General features: G+C 32.0%; 1 long non-coding RNA gene across 1 annotated transcript; it reads left to right on the plus strand.

Moving 5' to 3' along the window:
- The first annotated feature begins 2,020 nt into the window (after positions 1-2,020).
- Positions 2,021-4,766, plus strand: LOC127838257 (uncharacterized). The gene is made up of 2 exons (XR_008029745.1): positions 2,021-2,167; positions 3,673-4,766. It is a non-coding gene; the product is annotated as an uncharacterized LOC127838257 (long non-coding RNA).
- Positions 4,767-5,827: the final 1,061 nt, after the last annotated feature.

Below are 5,827 nucleotides of genomic sequence, written 5' to 3' on the forward strand. Positions count from 1 at the left end.
CATGCATGTCCACGATCAATACCATACCCAAGATTGACTTCAAAATCCGATAAAACCCGATCAGGGTTTCAAAGATCACCACCATTAATTCACAATTAAAACAACGATATAACTATGACGCTAATCGAGATAGTGGGAAAGGAGCATTTTATTTTGTTTCCATAACTGAGTTCGTTTACGAGTTGGTTCATTACCATACATTAAGCAAAAATCAAAGAACGATGATAATCTCTGTTACGATACGATACCGTTGGGGTGCATTGTATACCTTTTATATTCCTAGATTTCTTTTTTCATGGATTACGTGCAATTTAAATTTTAACGTCAAGTCTGCGAAACAGCGCAAGGACTGACATTGTCTAATAATGTTTTCGCACGTTGGTTGACTTAACAAATATTCTCATAAACCGATTTGTAATAATGTTTCTGTGTTTATCTTTCTAATAGCGTATCGCACAAAAGAAATGAGTTTGATTCCAATAGCATGCAGATTCTATCGTCTGGTTCCGAAAAATCTTAAACTATCACTGGCCACTTAACGTAAAATTAGAAAGCTTAATAGCTCTGAATATCATGTGTTTTAATTTCTAATTTTGATATTCACTATTGGACTATTTATAGACTAATCCAATACGATAACTAAATAGACATAGAATTGCGTGTAAACGTTTTCAAGATGAAATTGTTAAGTCTGCTTTTTAAACTAATTTCCGAGAACCAACTTTTGTTTGACCAACGAAAGATACACACGTATTATGTAACAGGGCAACTACCTCTCTTCCCATAATTATAAACAGTGTTTTATTCATTTAAGGGGAATGCGTTTTAATAAATTGAGTAGGATCCCATTTAGATAATTGTATGCGAACGTTTCGCTTTTGTAAAAGAAGACATTAATCGTGGCCCTCAAGACTCGTTCATGTAATATTTAATGCAAGTAAAACTGATCTTTAAAACTAACATAGTCATACTTTTTTTGGAATGAAGAGCAAACACATTACTTGATTGAAAATGGAAGAAACTATTTTCAAAATACGTAAGATCTTATCTTAAGAATATTTGTGATTATTACAGGCATTAGCTTCCGTATATATATATATATATATATATATATATATAAAATATGTAATCAATATGATTAATCAGCGTTGCGTACAATGTGACATCATCGTCATCATCACCATTATTATTGCTATTATCATTTAAATTATTAGTAGTAGTAGTAGCAGTAGTAGTAGTAGTAGTAGTAGTAGTAGTAATGTTATTATTTTATTATTGTATTGTTTTTGTTTTCACAGTCGTTGTTGTTGTTGTTGTTTTCGCAGTTATAAACTTTTATCCGCATCGTGAAAAAAATCCACGGGAAAACATTCCATGGGAAACAGATTAATGCGAAACACCTGTTTTCACCCATTACATCCGCAGTTAAATACGAAAATGTGTGAACGTGCATCAACAATCTTGTTCCAGTACGAACATTTCGTTGAATGTTGATTACTGTAAACTCATTTAATTACGCAGCGGTATTTTTTCACGCGTTTTGATGTCCAATAATAGTGAACGATAAAAGTACATTGGATATTTAGGCATGCTATGGTGCGATTATTTTTAAATGTGAGGTAACTGTTTTAATAAAGTGTAATCTTACTGATTCGAAAAAATCTCAGCGATAATTAAGGAAATTTATAGCACTATCCTAAGGTGTGCATTTGATGAATTGCGCGAATAAACATTTTCATATAGAAAAACACGTACTCATTTAACGATCAATGGTTTTAAAATATCATATTGCAAGTGATGAGATTCAACATTCCTATTCTGTATGTAAACGTTTTGTGTTCCAGCTGTCTGTGCGGACTTTCAATGTTGAAACTGACTATACTTAACGCATATCAGTAAGGTTGTGTACAACAAGCCCAATTTAAACTGTAGCATATTATATCGAAGTGTTTCAAGATGGCGTGAAAATCGGTTCTCTCGAAATACATCGAGTTTACAGTATCAAATAAACCCGAGAGAACAACAACTGTCTGAGTGCTTAAATTTCTAGGAAAAAGATAAACATATCTACAGTTCTTATCTCTGTTTTATGTAGGCCTTTTTCACGTAAACCAGTATTATGAGGGAAGGTGTGTGATACGGAACGCGTTTATTCTGTGAAGTTGAGGTAAATACATTTACATTACTTTTCGTACACGTTGTTGTTAATGTAATGCGTCATTAATAACTATTTTAAAATACAAAATCATTTGTTAAATTTATATAATCATAAACATAGTTCTCTTAATCAAATGCTATTCGTATTAACGTATTAAATACAAGGTGTTTCTTTCATATGAAAATCAGTTTGTATGAGTTGTAATAGGAAATTATTGTATAAGCCTTTTTTACATCTGTGTATTTAGGGGAAAGAATGATCATAAGTATATGCACCATCGTATAGCATTGTATCCAGCCATAATCACGAACTTAATGCATATATTATTGTTTTCTTCGATTTGAAAAAATAAAATGGATACTCAAATAAAGATATGAAGTTCAAATGCCACTTCGATTAGTTTGGTAAAATCAATCATGTATTCTGATGTGGATATTAATTATTAAATAATTTTTAGCACTGACTATTCACATACCTTTACATTTTTTTCACATTTTCTTATTTGTTCTATTTTAAAAATGTATGTATATTTTTCCTGTAAATTTATTCAAAGTGCCTCATCAATTCATTATATAGAGTAGTCAAGATCAGTTAGAACAAAATGTTGTGCGTTTACCGAAAATGTATTTCGTCATTCAACAGTAATGGCATATGCCTAACTTCAGTATGAAACTAAGGGTTGCATTTGACTTTAAACTAAAAAAATGATTTGTTGTCTGCAGGTCTGCCAATTAAAAAGGACATGGAAACAAAACGGTATTCCGAATGGGATGGGAAACGCTTTTTTGTGTTTTGTCAGTTCAAATTTAAGGGGTGTCTGTGCCTTATTTATAACTAACGTAACAATTACTAATCATAAAAAGGAAACATTCCACCAATAAAACTACTTCTTGATATTTACGACAAACATATTTAGCGTATGCATATTGCACGATCTTAGTAAAACTCCCTCATGGTATACTGACATGTAATCATACTTTTGAAAAAATAAAAACATAATTTGTGATTTGTGGAGATTTTTATCTTGCACTGGATAAACACTAAGATTATTCAAATGATTAATGTTTGAACAGCAATCACTGCAAAGCAAGATATACGTTCATATATACATCTCCGAAAATAGGATAGTCGAAAGTAGATTCGTCTTTAGCATGCTTAACATGTGTGTGGCTGGGAAAAGTAACCCGAAAAGCGCTTATACTTTCACTAGGTCATTTTGTGTTATCGAACAAGGACCATTTAAACCCAATTAATGGTGACATAATTTAAGACATGGCATGTGAAAATAACTTTTGCAGATGATACATCGCTATTTTTTCCCACATCTGATTCATCGTTGAATGATATATTGGACATGCTGAAAAAATTCTAAATAAACTCTAGATTAAAAATTAATATAAAAGGATAATATTATTTTGAGACGTTCGATTCAAAACTAATCTAACAAATTATAACACTGAAGTACGTATTTTCATATTAATATTAAAATCTATCATGTACACTTTCACTTTAAGTTCTCAAGCGACCACATTGGCCAAAACCATGATGGCAAGAATGGCACGTACTTTTCAACTGTGCCTTATGCTCGGACTCCTACTACTGATAATACCGAATGTGACGTCAAACAGCCGGCCGATCAACCGAAACTGCTGCAGGGTTAAGGATTGCAGGTCACGGGGTCAAACCTGCGTACGTTTCGGTGAGACCAACTGCAGATGCAGGGGGAATATTGTCGTCGGTATGCAACAGCCGAGAATCAGCTCGGGAAGAAATACTGGATAAAACGTTTCATCAAGTTATAATTAAACATAGGCGTCTGCATTGGCTTTCCGTACACAAATATATCGAAACACGATGTTTTAGTGTCATTGTGAAGATTTAAATAACGACATGACATGCTCTGATTGAGTTTACAATATAACAGCTTTACATGTGTCCGAAGTGATTTAAAGCACGTATATAAATATAATACACTAAACAATTTTGCGAACGATACTTATTTGGTTTCGTTGTATCGCTGTTCTGATGCGTTGATATTAATTCATATATACATTTGTAATGGTATTCAAAAAAATAGATCACTGCGTTTCCTTTCTCCTGAAGAGTGCGTAAGTTTCATTAAATTTGTGATATTTGATGAATATTTCACAATCATGTATAATGATGTTATTAATAATTAAAGTTAGTTATAAAAGATCTGCAAACAAAATTATAACTTTTCGAGACTAAAAATGAAATGGACATCTGTTGGTTGTGATAGTTGATCAATTTAATTCTTTGTATAATCAGATAAAACTTATACTTGCACGATCATGATTGGATTAAAATCTATAATCAAGAAACAAAATAAAGTGTATGTTTATTTGAATTATCCGCTGTTTGTTAACATAATATAGATTCAACTTGAATGATGTGGTATATTAAGGTTTGTACGGACTCGCAGACGATCTGTTTAAATTTGGATTTGAAAAACCTGATGTATGTGCTTCTACACAAAGTGTCGTCTATATGTTTTAAATAGGAAAATAAAAGAATATTGTCCCCTAAACTCGCGAAAGAAGAAATTGAAACAAATAAATTACTGTTTTGCTGTATTCCTCCCTTAAAAGCTAAAGTGTTGTTTATTTATTGATACATATTAGTGCAGTATTTTGTATATGAAACATCCATATTTAGCACTAAATCACGCTTGTTATGTGTCACGCATTTTACATGCGTAAGTTTTCACTTTGTAAATTTTAATATTTAAGTGAGCATCGATTAAATGCTAAAACGAATCACGGTTTGATAGGATGGTAAATGTAAAGTCTATAAAGTTCACAATATTAGGACTGTATTAAAGCATATGATATGGTCTATACACATATAAACCATTATTTACTATAAACATGATAATTTTATTAATCTGTGTACGTATTTAGTGTTTTATTTAAAAATGAGATATGCAAAAGGTTAACCGCTTAACAGATGAACCTACCGAAACGACCAGTTAATCAGTAACATTTTCGGGAAAATTTAAACAAAATATGTATTTATATTATTATTTGGTTTTACGCTTTGCGTGCGACATACTGCAAACTTGCGCAGGTGACCAGATGAAACAGCATGCCGCATCATCGATGGTAATTAATAACGTTTAATAAAACAGAGCGGACGAAATAAATCAGTCCCTTTGTGGTTACCAACTGAGTTTACTCTTTGATAATTGGCGCTATCGTTTTGTTTAACTCGCGAAAATTTAATTAGAGAAAGCGGGTAGTGTGGGCTATTAGCGAAGACGCAATTGACACCTTTATCTAACTCTCGATAAAAATCAGTTGAGACATTGGACGGCTTATTTTGATGTTTTGTGAACCACGATCCAACACTTTTATCAAGATGGACATTCGCAGTTTTAAACTTGTCGTATTTGTTCAATCCAAATTTAGTGTAATTAATAGTCATTTACGTCACCAACATTTTCACTACTACCGACTGATGCAGGTGTATTTAAGAAAGCAAGTTATTAAACTCATTTAAGAAATAAACATCAATATTAAAAAGTTATAAAAAAATATAAAATCATAAAATTATGCATTTGTGTCATTGCTTGACAGTTGCGCGGTACGGTACGTTAACAATCGTGCGAGTAAATTGTCAAGCCGATGGGCACCCGTTGACATGAAGATG

This window comes from Dreissena polymorpha, chromosome 7, assembly GCF_020536995.1.
Source record: "Dreissena polymorpha isolate Duluth1 chromosome 7, UMN_Dpol_1.0, whole genome shotgun sequence".
Classification (NCBI taxonomy): domain Eukaryota; kingdom Metazoa; phylum Mollusca; class Bivalvia; order Myida; family Dreissenidae; genus Dreissena; species Dreissena polymorpha.